At 47.3% G+C, this 9,842-nt stretch overlaps 1 pseudogene; it reads left to right on the forward strand.

Annotated features, from left to right (window-relative positions):
- Positions 1-2,155: 2,155 nt before the first annotated feature.
- On the forward strand, positions 2,156-3,292 carry LOC147990157 (uncharacterized; annotated as a pseudogene).
- The last annotated feature ends 6,550 nt before the right edge of the window (positions 3,293-9,842 follow it).

Genomic DNA, 9,842 nt, shown 5'->3' on the forward strand with positions numbered 1-9,842 from the left:
TGGTATGTGATGCATATGGGAGCGAGGCTCCACAATTTTAAGTTGTGAAAGGTTGGGCATGGGGGTTACTACCAATCGAGTGGACTCCATGTTAGTGTCGTCTAGGGAAAGATAGTGATCGGGTGCTTACCCCGGGTACTTGAGGTACCACAGGTCGTGGATGACACGGAAGTTCCCCGGATCTTGTGGGTAAAGTGTGCAACCTCTGCAGAGTGTAAAACTATTCGAATAGCCATGTCCATGGTCAAGGACAGTTGGGTAACCGCTCTTGGGCTACGTCCACTTGTTTACAAACCAGTGTGTGTGGGAAGTACTTCTTGGGTCAAGTCAAAGGAGTTGACATGAATGAGTTGGGTTGGAGCCCACTCCCTTTATGTTGATATCTGTAACCAACCCCTATGGTTACTTGAATTCATGCGATGCATGGTTTACCAGTTATTGAACATGTCATATCACAACAAAAATTAGCTTTCTGCAAAAATTTACCTATGTCATGCATTGTTGTATCTTGAGCCAAAACATGGGTTGCTTGCAAGTACATCCAAAGTACTCATTGGCTTGCCACTGGTTATTTAATTGGCCAGGCATGGAAGAACCGGAGTTCGAAGAAGAGTTCTTTGGAGACGAACATGCGAACTAGGACGTTTCCCAGTCAGAATGCCTGTAGGGTTAAGGCAGATGGCATGGATTCTACTTATCGACGAAGATTTCCGCTGCTTAAGTTTATTTGATATTCAGCCCTTGTGGCTTTATCTATGTAAGACTTGACCATAATGGTCATAATTTGTGTAAGACAGTATGTATGGATGTAAGACTCTTGTTATTCAGCTTCTGTGTGTTCAGTGAGCATTGATCTCTGGGATCACTGTACACGTGCATTCGGTGGTCACGACTTATGAGTCGGGGTCCCCACAAAGCTGGTATCAGAGCCATCCTGACTGTAGGAAGCCTTAGTTAACATGGACATTAGTTAGCTTGAGACCATATAAACTTCTCTTCTTTTCTAAAGCTTACCCCACCCAAGATATATTTCCCTTATTGACCTCTCCCATTCAACCTTTGTAGATGGCTGCCGTACCCGAAGACTTCCTGACCATTGGATTTCCCGTGCTTTTGGAGGATAGCCTCACGAAGTGCCAGTTTCACCGAGCCCCCATTTTCACCTACCATGAGCATTGGATCAATGACACCGAGACGGAGTATCATGTGGAAGTGATCGTGAAGGCTAATGACTCTCCAACAAGCTGGTTCTTCAAGGGACCCCAGATGGCAACACTGGTTCTTGCCGTCGAGACGGCAACCCTCAAGGCACTCACCCGCCTCCGAGACCTTTTTCCAGAGATGGCAGACGAGTTGGCAACCCGCTTCTTGCCTTATTGGAAGGAAGGTGAGGATGAGAGTAGTGCGCCAGCTCCACCATTAGAAGAAGGACTTCCACTCGATTCCAGACCTACTTCAGCCTTTGTGCAGATAGTTTGGCACAACACTTGGCCTCGGAATCAATGGAGCTCCGAAAGGAACTTCATGAGACCAAGGCACTTCTTCGCCAAGCACAAGGGAAGATGGATAGGATCAAGAAGGAAGGTGCTCCCCCTGGTCAGCCCGCGATCGCATACCGAGGCGGAAGACCCCCAAAGGATGGGGAACCACCACATCAGCACCGCATGAGCGCAAGGGATTACCACAAGCTCTTCACACCACCGGCAAAGCAACACCGTGTTGAGCTCCTCCACTCCCCCACCCCTTCGAGCAATGAAGGAAGTCAGGCCACCGATGACGAGGAGGAAGACCCAGAAGAGGCAGACTACGCGACCGAGCATTCCACCACTTAGGCATCATTCGCAACCCGGATATGCCCGTTAGTAACCCCTACGGTAGGATAGGTCGTGCACCCCTATGCGAAGTCGAGTCCTTGAAATGGTTCATATGAAGCCATGTAGTGTTGTGTTTGCTTTTGATGTGTTTGATGGACATCATGCTTTCCTACGGGAACTTGTAAGTGACAACATCACCCATTTGGATTTTAATGAATGTGTTTGGCCTTTTGGCCCTTGCATGAAAACAATTAGTGTCATACCAACCCCTTTACTAGGCATCCCATCTATATTTCTTTCCCCATCTTTCCCAATCATGAGACCTTGACCGCTCTAACATGATGCCTGTTGTAACTCGTACTGGTACCTCTACCCAGCAGCAAGAAGCCAGAAGTTCAGCCGGAGCAGAAGCTAGTCAGCACCAAACCCAAGGACAAGCTCCACCACCGCCACCACCTCCAAACATGGACATGGCTCAGCTTCTCCAAGCCTTCCGAGAGGAACGCCAAGCCAACACTGCAGCCCTCCAGATGATTGCTCAAGCTGTCAATCGCCAACCGGCGGGAAACGGCAATGGACGTTCCACGTTGGTGGAGTTCAAGAAGCATGCACCACCCACCTTCATCGAGACTGCTGAACCCCTGGATGCAGACGACTAGGTCCGCACCATTGAGGATCTGCTGGAACTAGTCGGATGCACTGAGGACCGTGAGAAGGTGGCATATGCTGCTCACTGTCTCGGGGGAACTGCCAGAGCTTGGTGGGATGGATTCAAGGCCATGCATGCTGAGCAAAACATCACTTGGAATGACTTCAAGGCAGAATTCCGCAAGGCCCACATTCCTTCCGGAATCATGGCCATCAAGAAGCGTGAATTCCGAGCCCTGAAGCAAGGAAGTAGCACTGTCAAGGAGTACATGCAGAAGTTCAGTGTTCTCTCAAGGTATGCTCCTGAGGATGTCAGCACTGATGCTGCCAAAAGGGAGCGCTTCATGGAAGGCCTTAACCAGACTCTGCAGTACTCGCTTGTTGTGTGTGACTGCCCAACCTTTCCTGATCTGGTGAACAAGGCACTCATGCTTGAGGACAAGCGACGTGCTTTGGACGATACTCGTAAGCGCAAGATGATCAGCAAGGGTAGCTCCAGCAACCAGAGGCCTCGCCCGTGGCAGCCAGCCCCGGTCAAGCCAACCTATCAACAGCCAAGAGCCCTGCACCTCGTATCAACTATCAGCCTCAGCCGTATGCCAACCCCAGGCCAACTTACAACAACCCCAATAACAATGTCGGCAAGAGCAGCAACCCCAATTAAGTCACTTGCTTCGGATGTGGTCAGCCAGGACACTACTCCAAGAATTGCCCTAACAAGAAGCCCGATGCCCCGCGCCCTAATGCGCAGAACCTAGGGCAAGGCCGTGGAATGCCACCAAGGAACCAAGACCCCCGCAACCCGCCCAACAATGGCAAGGGTCGTGTGAATCATGTCACTGCAGAAGAAGCCCAGGAAGACCCGGATGTCGTGCTGGGTACGTTCCTTGTTAACTCAGCACCTGCAACTGTCTTGTTTGATTCTGGAGCCACGCATTCATTTGTCACCCAAGAGTTTGCATTAAAAAGTGGCATGACCCCTACACCCCTGAATAACCCTATGGTGGTGCAAACCCCCGGAGCAGAGATGAGAGCCAAGATAGGATGTAAAGGAGTCAGAATTGTTATCAATGGGGTAGAGTTCCTAGCAGACCTTATCGTCTTAAGATCACAAGGCTTGGATGTGATCTTAGGAATGAATTGGCTCATCAAGCACCAAGGCTTGTTAGATTGCGTCAACCGGACCGTCACTGTAACCAATGACCAAGGAGTCGAAGTTAAATTTGCCTCCAACCCCTCCTCTTCTCAAGCCAACCAAGTCAACTGTCTGACTGAAGTCGGATTGGAGCAAGTGCCGGTGGTATGCGAATACCCCGATGTCTTTCCTGATGAGCTACCGGGAATGCCTCCAGACCGAGACATTGATTTCATCATCGAGGTCATGCCCGGAGCAGGACCCATCTATAAGAAGCCCTATAGAATGGGATCGGAAGAGTTAGCAGAGTTGAAGAAGCAACTGGAAGAGCAGTTGAGGAAGGGATTTATCCGCCCTAGTGCCTCCCCTTGGGGATCACCTGTTCTGTTTGTGGCAAAGAAGGACGGTACCATCCGCTTGTGCATTGACTACCGCTCCCTCAATGAAGTTACAATCAAGAACAAGTATCCACTTCCCAAGATTGAAGATCTGTTTGATCAACTCAATGGGGCCAAGGTGTTCTCCAAGATCGACCTCAGATCTGGGTGCTACCAGCTGAAAATCAGACCCCAAGATATTCCGAAGACGACATTTGTAACCAGATATGGCCTGTATGAGTGCACGGTCATGTCCTTTGGATTGACACATGCCCCAGCTTACTTCATGTATCTCATGAATCTTCATGGAATATTTGGACAAGTTTGTCGTTGTCTTCATTGATGACATTCTTGTCTTCTCGAAGACGGAAGAAGAGCACGAGCAACACTTGAGGATGGTCCTAGACAAGCTTCGAGAGCACCAACTGTATGCCAAGTTCAGCAAGTGCGAATTTTGGCTGCGTGAAGTTGGATTCTTGGGTCATGTTTTGACCGAAGAAGGATTGTCGGTCGATCCCGCTAAGATTGAAGCCGTGACTGAATGGCAATCCCCAAGCAATGTGAAGGAAGTCAGAAGCTTCCTCGGACTTGCAGGATATTACCGCAAGTTCGTTGAAGGATTCTCAAGCATTACACGACCCATGACTCAGCTCTTGAAGAAGGACAAGAAGTTTGAATGGACGCCAAAGTGCGAAGAAAGCTTCCAGGAGCTGAAGAAGAGATTGACCACCGCCCCAGTTTTGGCCACACCAGATATACACAAGGAATTTGTGATATATTGTGATGCGTCGAGAACCGGACTAGGAGGTGTTCTGATGCAAGATGGCAAAGTCATAGCTTACCTTTCGAGGCAACTACGGCCTCATGAAGAGAACTATGCTACTCATGACCTCAAGTTGGCAGCTGTAGTTCATGCCCTGAAGACATGGCGACATTACCTCCTAGGGAAGCGGTGTGAGATATACACGGATCACAAAAGTCTAAAGTATATTTTCACTCAGAAGGAATTGAACATGAGGCAAAGAAGATGGCTAGAGTTGATCAAGGATTATGACCTTAGTGTTCAATACCACCCTGGAAAGGCTAATGTGGTAGCAGATGCATTAAGCAGAAAGGCTTGTTCCTTGAATGCTATGCTTAAGGACAGGCTACCCGCCTTGTATGAAGAACTTGAAAGCTTTGGGTTGGAACTGGTTGCACCAGGATTCTTGGCCAACCTCGAAGTTAGGCCTACCTTGATAGATGATGTTAAGGAAGCTCAGAAGGGACACGAAAGTATTGAAGGCATCAAGAGGAAGATCAAGGCAGGCAAGGCCCCAGGATTCTCAGAGGATGAGCAAGGAATTGTGTGGTTTGGGAATCGCATTTGTGTACCTAACAAGATTGAGCTCAAGAATTTGATCTTGCAAGAAGCTCATGACACCCCGTATTCCATCCACCCTGGAGGAACCAAGATGTATCAAGACCTAAAGGAAAGATTCTGGTGGCATGGCATAAAGAGAGAGATAGCCACTTTCGTCGCTATGTGTGACATATGCCAAAGGGTCAAAGATGAACATCAGCGACCGGCTAGATTGTTACAACCTCTCAAGGTGCCTGAATGGAAATGGGATAAAGTCGGAATGGACTTCATCACTGGATTACCCAGGTCAAATAAGGGACATGACTCCATCTGGGTCATAGTCGACCATTTGACCAAATTAGCCCATTTCATTCCTGTCAAAACGACTTACAAGGGAAACCAGCTAGCTGCCTCTACATCAACAGAATTGTAAGCCTTCATGGTGTTCCCAAGGAGATTGTGTCAGACCGAGGAACCCATTTTACCTCAAGGTTCTGGAAGAAGTTCCAAGAGGCCATGGGGACCAAGTTGTCCTTCAGCACTGCTTTCCACCCACAGACCGGAGGTCAGACAGAACGAGTGAATCAGATACTCGAAGACATGCTCCGAGCCTGTGTCTTAGCATATGGAGCTAGGTGGGAAGATTGCCTCCCTTTCGCCGAGTTCTCCTACAACAACAGTTATCAGTCAAGCCTCCAGATAGCACCATTTGAGGTGTTGTACGGACACAAGTGTCGCACACCCCTCAATTGGTCAGAGACCGGAGAAGGACTAGTCTTTGGGCCCGATATCCTCCGTGAAGCAGAAGAGCAAGTCCAGCTTGTCAGAGAGCGTTTGAAGACTGCCAAGTCAAGGCAGAAGAGCTACACTGACTCACGTCGGAGAGACATGACCTTCCGAGTTGGAGACCATGTCTATCTCCGGGTCACACCTCTCAAGGGAACCCAGCGCTTCCATGTCAAAGGAAAACTCGCACCAAGATACATCGGCCCCTTCGAGATCACTGAACGGCGAGGAGAAGTGGCTTACCAATTGGAACTGCCACCTGAACTATCCGATGTGCACAACGTATTCCACGTGTCACCAAGCCATTGACCTTTAGCCCGATTTGACCTACTGCGAGAGACCCATCTGCATTTTGGACGAGGCTGAACGACGCACTTGAAGCCGCACCATCAAGTACTTCAAGGTCCAGTGGAGCAACCACACTGAAGCAGAAGCAACCTGGGAATGTGAAGACTACCTTAGATCTGAGTTTCTGTATCTCTTTAAATCCTAGTTTAGGAATCTCGGGGACGAGATTCTTGTAAGGGGGGTAGGTCTGTCACACCCTGCATTTTGTAACATTTCATTTGCATTAATAAAGCATTAAAATTTAGATCAACAAAAACTTCTGCATTATTTGGCTTTTATTTTGGAGTTGGATTTCTCTGTGTGGTTTTTCAAGTGCTCTTTAAAGTCAACTACTCCACCTTCTCTACTTCATCTGCTTGCCCCAAACTTCTGCCCAGTGATCATGCCATGTGTATAGTGTAATATAGTATTTTCCTACAAAAATAATTTGGCCAAATAGTATTTTCAAAATTTAGTTTTCCAAAAACCCCTGAATTGAGGTTTGCACTACAAGTACTTGATTTGGGGTATGAAAAATATTTCAAAAAGTATATTTGAAACCTATTAGATAAAGGATTCCCATAAACCACAAAGATATAATTTTAAAAGTTATTTTCCCATTTTATTTAAAAGCTTTTTCTTAAGGCCAGAAATGGTCTTTAATAGGGAAAATTATTTTATTGTTTTAAAAATATTTGAGAAAAATCAGGGAAACTCAGTGGATATATATTTCCCATATATATGAGTTTCAACACATGGTCATGATCAAAATATTGGACAAAACCTCCCAAAACCATTTCTGCCCATTTCAAGGATTTGAAATATTTCTACAAGAAATATTTTCATAAAAATCCAAGGAAAATCTAGCAAGTCACAAATGCATATTGTTATCACCATACAAAGCCTCATGTCAATTAAGGTCATTTTGGTTCACCAAAATGACCCAAAACCCTCTCTGACCAGAATCAAATTTGAACAAGTTTGTACTACCAACTTTCTCTCCTTGATCCCAACTTTTGTGAGCATGTTCACATGACCAAATGAGGCCACTACACCAAGTGGTGCATCAAGGGGAAGTGACTTGCTCAACTAGATCTACACAAGTTCATTTCTGCTAATTTCTAGGGTTTACAAAAGTTGCATTGGCAACTTTTCCCTTATAAGCTCCAAATTGGTGGAAGACCCTATTTATATGTGTCATTTCACCCTGTGGAGTCTCATGGCAATTGGAAATCTTTTTCTTACCCAAACCATAATCAAACACCTTCTGCCACTTTTCAAAAATCACCATTTTGACCACTAACACTATTCTCCTTGAGCTCAACTTTTTACCACAACTCCTCCTAGTCCTCTCCTACCTCCAGTAACTCTTCCCTGGCCTCAGATCAATGATTGAAGGGTAAAATAACCCCATTTACCTCCCTGGACAGCCCCTCTCTCCCTCTTCTTCTACCTCTCTCCTCTCCTACTGACTCCCCAAGGCATCCAAGGCCACAACGCACTTCTTTACTTCCCCCTAGAGCTACCAGACACGTTTGGACACGCCCATGTTGCATAAAAAATGGCTATGCCAGCCATTTGCACGCTCTGGAGCGCGCTACAGGCGCTCCCGCACTGTAGCCTCCCCCTTCCAACCGCCTCCGGCCACCTCGGGCCTCCCCAGCACGCCCAACGATGCACCTCGGCGTCCGCGGCACGCTAAACCCTGGTCCCCCTCTTCCTTCTCCCTCCTCTCGCCCCAGCTCGCACGTGCGATGGCCGCCCGAGCGTGCCAATGGCACGGCTCACACGCGCGGCGTCTCTGACCCCTCCCCTCTCTCTCCCACTGGCAGCTGGGCCCCGCCCGTCAGGTTCAAACCTGGCGCGCGTGCGACGGCTCGGCTGGGCTGCGTCACTGGCTGGGCTGCTGCCCTGCGGCTGTTCTGGGCCAACAGGCACAGAGCCCTTTTTCCTTTTCTTTTTCTGTCACTTTTCCAAAAATTCCACAGGATTAAATATTAATCCAAATGCAACAATTCCAGTTCCTAAAATCTTATAAAAATCCCACCTGTTTAATGGTATAATTTTCACTCATGTCCAAACAACTTTTATGTACTATCCATATTCAAATTCAAATTTGAATATATTTAGACCCCTCTACAAATCCATTTCTTCTCTTCTGCCACTCCAAATCCAAAACTAGTAATTTTCGCCTTCTTAGTTTTCATCCTAATATTTAACAAAAATAAGTTGACATTTTTCTGAGCACCTTGGTTTTTCTGTTTTATTATTACCTTATTTTTTTCTCGTTATTATTTGTGACGATAGATTGCGTTGCCGACGAAGGAATTGGACCAGAAGACCGAGAAGACTTTGCTGAGCCAGGCAAGCAGCCCTTTGACCATGTCTATGAAACCCTTTTTATGCATGTCATATAGCACTTTATTAGTGTTGCATCAGAATCATGATGAGATGGTAACCACTTTGATGGGTTGCCTCTATTACTTCCTTGCTAATACTTGCATTGTGCATGACCCTACCTCCTTATGAGGGTTATGTCGGTGGGAGTAGATAGGATGCTAAAGTAGTGCTACGCAAAAAGGGACGGGAATATGCATGGTGATGGAGACATAGTATTTTCAAAAGACTTTTCGAAAACCCCATCGGGTGACACTTATGCCTGGGGGAGATGATGAGTTGGGTAGCCACTTGATGACGAAGTGGTGTACCGAGGCAAGTGTGTGTTGTTTTCAAAACGGATTGGTTTAAGTTGCGGCCGTTATTCCAACCTTACATGCGCAACCACTCTACCCTTATATGGTAAAGGGCATTATTGATTACCTAGGCCGATACTAGCTTGGAGCCCGCATTACTAGTGACAGGGGAGAGTTGGTGCTCTCTCTCGGGACGGGGTCGTGCCAGGTAGGGCGGCCAAGAACATTTTTATGGGGCACCGGACACACCGTTGGTACCCCGTGCCAGTGGTATGTGATGAATATGGGAGCAAGGCTCCACAATTTTAAGTTGTGAAAGGTTGGGCACGGGGGTTACTACCAATCGAGTGGACTCCATGTTAGTGTCATCTAGGGAAAGATAGTGATCGGGTGCTTACCCCGGGTACTTGAGGTACCGCGGGTCGTGGATGACACGGAAGTTCCCCGGATCTTGTGGGTAAACTGTGCAACCTCTGTAGAGTGTAAAACTATTCGAATAGCCATGTCCACGGTCAAGGACAGTTGGGTAACCGCTCTTGGGCTACGTCCACTTGTTTACAAACCAGTGTGTGTGGGAAGTACTTCTTGGGTCAAGTCAAAGGACTTGACATGAATGGATTGGGTTGGAGCCCACTCCCTTTATGTTGGTATATGTAACCAACCCCTATGGTTACTTGAATTCATGCGATGCATAGTTTACCAGTTATTGAACATGTCATA

This window comes from Triticum urartu, chromosome 1A (genome assembly GCF_056163025.1).
Source record: "Triticum urartu cultivar PI428250 chromosome 1A, HENAU_Tu73, whole genome shotgun sequence".
In the NCBI taxonomy this organism is placed as follows: Eukaryota; Viridiplantae; Streptophyta; class Magnoliopsida; order Poales; family Poaceae; genus Triticum; species Triticum urartu.